The 8,210-nt window shown below is 38.7% G+C and overlaps 1 long non-coding RNA gene across 1 annotated transcript; it reads left to right on the forward strand.

Moving 5' to 3' along the window:
• Positions 1–6,229: 6,229 nt before the first annotated feature.
• Positions 6,230–7,684, forward strand: LOC127413938 (uncharacterized). The gene is made up of 3 exons (XR_007892713.1): positions 6,230–7,240; positions 7,374–7,439; positions 7,525–7,684. It is a non-coding gene; the product is annotated as an uncharacterized LOC127413938 (long non-coding RNA).
• The last annotated feature ends 526 nt before the right edge of the window (positions 7,685–8,210 follow it).

Raw genomic sequence — 8,210 nt, forward strand, 5'->3', positions numbered from 1 at the left:
TGAATATGAATAGTGGAAAAATAAGTTTAATAAATAGATACAATTGTTAGTGAGAAAGATTAAGACAATATTATGCTTTAATATTATGCTTTCTCGTGCATTTTATCTCCGGGGGACCTAAGTTCATGGCTGTGTCTAGAAGGTAACCCTCCTGCAGCTAAAGTCTCGCGAAAGTCTCATTGGCTGTAACTAAGTTTAGTTTAAGGGTTAGATTTAGTGGTAGGGTTAAGGTTAGGGGTATGGGTAGGTTTAGGGTTTCTGTGGGAATCCAAATAAAAAATCGGTCTTTGACAGATGATGTCAAACTTACGATAACTGAAGTGCATTATGGGTGTAACCGCCATTTTGGAGGTATTCTGTGGTTGGAGCATTGTCTTTTCGTTCGCTTTCTTTCATTGCTGAAATGGTACGCTCGCGTTGTGTGAAAAGCTGCACTAATAAGTCATGATAGAAAAGGTCAAAAACTTGACCTTTGACCTGGAAAAAGGGCTATGGACAGCAGGTAGCAGAGATAACAAAGAGGCATCGGATGGCATGGGTTGCAGTGGTGAGACGCAAAAACATCACTTTCGTCAAGATATCTCAGTTTATGTATGTTTGCTCTCTACATTTTCATAAAGGTAAGTAAAAGATTTTTTTAAGTAATGTTTACAGATGTGCTTTCTTTCTATTTTCTAGAGTAGCTAACGTTATATACATGCGTTGTCTTGGATTATCCATGCTATTATAACAACAGACAACCAGGGAGCGGGAGAGCAGAAACGGGTTAATCTAGTCTTGTTAATACTGTAAAATGTTATGCAATCATCCAATGCAGGGGTGTAAATAAACTCAGCAAAAAAAGAAATGTCCTTTTTTCAGGACATTGTATTTTAAAGATAATTTTGTAAAAATCCAAATAACTTTACAGATCTTTATTGTAAAGTGTTTAAACAATGTATTCCATGCTTGTTCAATGAACCATAAACAATTAATGAACATGCACCTGTGGAACGGTCGTTAAGACACTAACAGCTTACAGACGGTAGGCAATTAAAGGTCACAGTTATAAAAACTTAGGACACTAAAGAGACCTTTCTACTGACTCTGAAAATCACCAAAAGATGCCCAGTGTCCCTGCTCATCTGCGTGAACGTGCCTTAGGCATGCTGCATGGAGGCATGAGGACTGCAGATGTGGCCAGGGTAATAAATTGCAATGTCCGTACTGTGAGACGCCTAAGACAGCACTACAGGGAGACAGGAAGGACAGCTGATTGTCCTCGCAGTGGCAGACCACGTGTAACAACACCTGCACAGGATCAGTACATCCGAATATCACACCCGCGGGACAGGTACAGGATGGCAACAACAACTGCCTGAGTTACACCAGGAAAGCACAATCCCTCCATCAGTGCTCAGACTGTCCGCAATAGGCTGAGAGAGGCTGGACTGAGGGCTTGTAGACCTGTTGTAAGGCAGGTCCTTACCAGACATCACCGGCAACAACGTCGCCTATGGGCACAAACCCACCTTCGCTGGACCAGACAGGACTGGCAAAAAATGCACTTCACTGACGAGTCGCGGTTTTGTCTCACCAGGGGTGATGGTTTATTGTCGAAGGAATGAGCGTTACACTGAGGCCTGTACTCTGGAGCGGGATCAATTTGGAGTTGGAGGGTCCGTCATGGTCTGGGGCGGTGTGTCACAGCGTCATCGGACTGAGCTTGTTGTCATTGCAGGCAATCTCAACACTGTGCGTTACAGGTAAGACATCCTCCTCCCTCATGTGCTACCCTTCATGCAGGCTTATCCTGACATGACCCTCCAGCATGACAATACCACCAGCCATACTGCTCGTTCTGTATGTGATTTCCTGCAAGACAGGAATGTCAGTGTTCTGCCATGGCCAGTGAAGAGCCCAGATCTCAATCCCATTGAGCACGTCTGGGACCTGTTGGATCGGAGGGTGAGGGCTAGGGCCATTCCCCCCAGAAATAACCGGGAACTTGCAAGTGCCTTGGTGGAAGAGTGGGGTAACATCTCACAGCAAGAACTGGCAAATCTGGTGCAGTCCATGAGGAGGAGATGCACTGAAGTACTTAATGCAGCTGATGGCCACACCAGATACTGACTGTTACTTTTGTATTTGACCCCCCCCCCCTTTGTTCAGGGACACATTATTCCATTTCTGTTAGTCACATGTCTGTGAAACTTGTTCAGTTTATGTCTTAGTTGTTGAATCTTTTTATATTCATACAAATATTTAAACATGTTAAGTTTGCTGAAAATAAAAGCAGTTGAAAGTGAGAGGACGTTTATTTTTTTGCTGAGTTTACTTTGACTTATAGTTGATTATAATTTTCACTCAGTATCCATACTTTAACTTAAGTATAATTTCTGAGTACTTTTTATACCTATAGTCCTATGTTATGTAGCTAGTTAAAAAAAAAAAAAAAAAATTTTGATGTTATTGCAGGTCAACCTGCATACAAGATGATGAGACTGACCCAGACTGGGCACCATCCCTACATCTGGGCCACACAGACATTACACAAATGGACACTGCATGCTCTGCAAGATGAAGTAAGCGGGAACAATTAAGGAAACACACACTACAGCCAGCTGATACGATGGCCCACCAGGCTAGAGGAGATGGTCAGCTACACACTGAGGAGGGATAACAGGAAGCTGGAGAAAGTTATTAGCTTCACACTGAGGAGGGAGAGCAGGAAGCTGTAGGAGATGGTCAGCTACACACTGAGGAGGGGACACATGATACCACTCAGGAGGTGGCAGTGGCACAGACTGAATGTAACTTGTGTGTGCGCAGATGTGCAGAAGTAAACCGCCTGTTGGAAGAAAACAGACAGCTGCGGCGTGAACTCGATGAGTACAGGATGTCTGATTTTTTTTTGGAGATGAAAAAGTAAAGTACTATACGAGTCTGCCAAACCTGGGAACCTTTATGGCCTTATTACATTTTTTGGTGCCTCTCATGTCAGACCAAAAGAAAATTCTCATTCCATTTCAAATGCTACTGTTAACCTTTTTGCGCCTCAGATTGGATCTGCCTGCACAACACCTGGCCCATCTCTTTCATGTTTCCTCAAAGACAGTGTACATTGATTTTTGATTGTTTTGAGATTTTCACAGAGAAACCATCCAGTCTGAAAGCACGTGCCCAAATGGTTTCCAGCTACAAGCACAATCACACTATGAAGTATTTGATAGGTATTACACCCAAGGGATCTATTTGTTTCAAATCAAAAAGGTGGGGAGGCCATACAAGTGAGAAACATATAACACAGAACAGCGGTTTTCTTGACAATTTGTTGCCAGGTGACATTGTCTTGGCTGATAGAGGTTTTGACATACAGGAAAGTGTTGGCATGTTGTGTGCAGAGGTCAAACTCCCAGCCTTTACAAAAGGCAGTTGTCAGCTAGCTGCAAAATATGTAGAGGAGACTAGAAAAATAGCACACCTAAGAATCCACTTGAGAGGGTCATCGGAAATGTTTGTCAGAAGTATAAAATCTTAACAGGAACCATACCCATCAACATGATACTTCCATGTGAAGGTGAGGATGTCACATTTTTGAATAAGATTGTCACTGTGTTGTGCGCTGACAAACCTATGTCCAACTGTATTGTAGAAATGCATTCTGTGCTGATGTATTTTGATCTATCTGATGCATAAATATGTTTTTCAATTTATGCAACTTTGTTTCTACTACTTCCACTGTGTCCACCTACAGTTTAAGAATACATTTTGTGCTGATGCTTTATCCTGCTTGCCACATCTCTTATTATGCATTTTAAAACTACTTTTTCACCCAGTCTTACATACACAATAAAGTATGTACTATGGCATTTAAAAAAAATTTGGTGTTCTTGATTGTCTCCTTGTTATCAACACTTTGACAGCCAAATGAAGTATGGAAAACAAATGTTGTACACACAGGGTAAAGGTTTAATGTTAGAGGCATAGAAGTCATGTTGACAACTACTTACAATAGTCGTAATAATAATAACTGCAATAATAATCATATTTTAATACAATATTTGTAATATTTATCATATTAATATGTGTAATAATACATTTAATAATAATAATCAGTGGTAGACAAAAACAACATGTAATCAAGTACTATAATTAAATACACGTACAACTACTTGAAAATTTTACTTACAAGTAAATACTGACAAAGAATTAAGTAGAGACAATAACATCACATCCCTTTGTAACATCCCATGTTTTAGAACAAACATGTTTTTGAAATGTACAACTTGGACAAAAGTAAACATTACCAATGTACAACTTGGACAAAAGTAAAGATTACAAATGTACAACTTGGGCAAAAGTAAACATTACCAATGTACAACTTGGGCAAAAGTAAACATTACCAATGTACAACTTGGGCAAAAGTAAACAATGTGCAATTCTTGCCCTCAGGCTGTGTGGGCACATAAGGCCAAAGATAAACTGATACATGTTTGTGTAACATGCGCAGCATCAACAAGTAAAAATAAGAATCGTTTTTACTAGAATTGAAACATCTAACATGCTAGGCAGCTGCTTAGGCTTAGGTGGAACAACGAGAACAGATCTAACTGTCTTCTCTGGCAGGTGCATGCAATCTCTTTTCTTCAATTCTCTGCAGACAGAGCCGAAACCTTCAAAATGGCGCCTCTATGACGTCACACATAGTAAAAACACGTGACTTTACAAAGACCGATTGACAGCGTGTAAACATCGCATGCGACTCTCGCGAGACTAGGCAAACGAAGGGTTACCAGTAGAACCCTTCTATAAATGTTGCAAATGATCTTTGCCTGAAATTATAACGCAGCGGTCTCATAGCCTAGTCATAGTTTCCATCCACTTTTCGCGCTGTTTTGTTACCGACAAAGTGAAAATGTGTAAAAAAAAAAAAAAAGTGCGATAAAAATGGTTTGCGTGATGACGTCATGCCTAAAAAAAAAACACTTTGTCGCATAAGTTTTGGTTCATCGCAAAATAAATCTACCCTTAAGCCGTTTCCATACAGAAATGTGTGTTTATCGCTAATTCACCTCCCAGATGTCCCTATTTTTTTTCTTCCTAAATTTTGGTAAAATGGGGAGAGTATTGAGACAATTCATGAAATTAACCAGCTTGTCATTTTAATTTCACAAATAAAAGCAATCAGAAGAGGATGAATTGCAATCAAAAGCGAACAGTTGCCCTTCTGATGGTGATGATAATATTGGTCCTGATGTTGCGCCTACCGGTTCCGACCCGAAAGCGAGTCATCATGGCCCTGTTCAAGCTGGCAACCTGCACCAACTAGTGAGGGAACTTTCGGTCTTAGTATAAGGACCATCCATCGATGTGTATATGCTGTGTGCACAGCTATAAAAGAAAAACTGATGCTGTGTAATTTCAGGGTTTACATATGATACATTCCTGATATTCAGTAGGCTATTTTAAACAGTCATCTAATCTAAAGCATTGCTATCACAACTGCATTATGTCCCGCAACTTTTAACGACCAACTGAACTTGATTGTCATCTATAATTAATTTTAGCATCATAATTCAATTGACATTTTCTGAAGAAGCTCAGCAAATGCGATCCGAGGTAAAGAGGGTTATATTTAAAATATTTAAATGTTTTAAAATGTTCAAAAGCTGGTTTTCTGAAAGTGAACTCATTGGACAAATAGTTCTGATAGTTTATAGTCTTGAAAAAAGTGTAGAACATTCTGAGAATGTCATTCAGCCGACTTATTTCGCCTACAGAACAGGATAAGGCTAATTTAAGTTCGTGTAAAGAAAAGGCATATTATATATATATATATATATATATATATATATATATATATATATATATATATATATATATATATATATATTATATATATATATATATATATATATATATATATATATATTATATGTCTAAAATATTATATTTTTCGTTTGGTAATTAATTATCTGATTTAATACAGGAAATTTTTCCGGCATTTTTTCAAAAGTAAGCTAAACAATAATTAAATAGAATTGGGCTATATGTTAGTGTTCCAAAAAAGCACACTGAAGCTTTTCTCATAGTATTGTGTATTTATTTTTAATTTAAAACGTATTTGTGCATAGAAATGATGTTTTTTTTTTTTTTTTTTTTTTTTTTTTTGTGTGGTCTATTATTTTGAATGGTGTGGAAAAGCAACTTTAATAAATAAACGGATGTCTACCGCGATTAAATTAATCACAAACAGTGGCCATTCATTTGTTCTCCGTGCACTTGTCGATGTGCATGATACGAGATATTTGTGTTGGGACTCCTGGAAGTGTCATGACGTGTTTGCAGCATCGGATCTTTATGCCGTTAAGATCAATCCATAATCACGTACAATAAATTGGCTTTCAAGGCTGTATACCGTCGTCATGATTAACACAGGCTAATGATTGGGGCAAATTCTGTCATGTGAGACTACATTTTTGCGTTAATGCCGTTAACACAAAAAGTGTTTCCAAACCAGTTTTTCACGACATTTGAAGTATCGACAGAGTTTATGCGCTAGAGTTAAACGGAAAAATATTATGTCGACACTTGTGAAATTTTAGCGATAATTTGCGTTTCCATCAGCTTTATTTTGATGCGCTAAAACATTTTTCGCAAAAAAACATCCTTGGATGGAAACGTAGTTGTAGCATTCTATGGGCGGTACCCTGTCGAGGAGACAAGAGGCCGTATTTTTAATGGATGTCTATGGCGGAAATGCTTCAGTACGCTGAATAAACTGCTTTTGTGAGGAAACAGCTCATCACTTAATGAATTGACCGCCTGTCTGCTAATCTTCAAGATGTTTTACACTAAACCGTTCTTTTGTAATGAACTATGTGTGGAGTTTACAACGATAAAATTGCTGTTTTATAAGAGAAGACGCAGAGAATATTGCGACAAGTAGGTGTGCGTTTACGGCTCTCCCGATTCATTTAAATGGAATCCGCAAACGGTGACTTACTGTCGTAACACGCTAGTTGCTAGTTCTCTCTGTTAAAAACGCGGAGGTTGTTCTACACCATGTGTACAAGCTCTCTGGTTACCATTTTATCCATCAGCTCACACAGTTCATATGACGTTTGCACGTGATTGTAGAGTGTGACGCACATACGAGCGATTCCATTTATTTCCACAGACCAGATTCATTCACGAAGCATAATAAACTCGTTGGAATTGAGGTGGGAAATAATGGAGAAGTGTGACTGTTCTAAAAGTAAGTATATTATCTAAATTTAAAACCAGGTGTAGTCGAAGTAACTCTAGCATAGAAATGTAGCAGTTTAACAAGAAAATGCGATGACAGTGGCGCGCATCTCTGGTAAATGTGAGACCTCTCTGTGTTGCAGCTGGATCTTGTAACTGCGGGCAAAACTGCAAATGCACCAATTGTACAAGCTCACAATGCAAGAAAAGTGGGTCAGATATGTCGGGTTATTAAACATCCCTTCACTCAAGGTTCTGCCGAATTGCATAAATTTCCCTTTTTCGTCCCTGTAGGTTGCTGCAGTACTGCATCTGGATGCAGTAAGGACACCAGGGCTGTGAGAGCGCGGGCAAGGACAAGGAGAAATCGTGCCAGACGCGCTGCTGCAAATGAAAGTGTGTGATGTGGCGCTGTGAAACTGTGGTCCTTCAATAAAGCACATTCTAACACATACTTTGCTATTTGTATTGATTCGTGATAATTATTTGCCAACCATAAATAAATATAAATGGGAGAGAGGAAAAACAACTTTTAATTTGTTCAGTAGGTTATGAAAACCGGGTATACCACAGGATTCAAAATATAAGAAACCGTGCCTTAAAGAATCTGTAGAATTCTGACAATGTTACAGGACTAGATGAGATGAGATGTATCAGGGAAACAGAAGACAGTAAAAGTAATCAGTTACCCAAAACAAATAACTCATTCTTTGGTGATTAAATGGTCAGAAATATAAACCATAATCAGTGCTGTGTAGTAACGGATTACATGTAATTTTTGGTTACATAATACGATTACAAAAATCAAGTACTTGTAACTTGTAATATGGAACAAAGCCCATTGCGCTACTGTTGCTGATAATGCAGTGTAGTCCACTGCATGAAACTTGACAAAACTTGACACGATTGTTCCTTGTGCGACTCAGTGGAACTCTACTCTAAGTTTATCAGTGTTTTTAGACGAAAGCTTTGACATAGGC

The sequence above is a fragment of the Myxocyprinus asiaticus genome, chromosome 2, assembly GCF_019703515.2.
Source record: "Myxocyprinus asiaticus isolate MX2 ecotype Aquarium Trade chromosome 2, UBuf_Myxa_2, whole genome shotgun sequence".
Lineage (NCBI taxonomy): Eukaryota > Metazoa > Chordata > Actinopteri > Cypriniformes > Catostomidae > Myxocyprinus > Myxocyprinus asiaticus.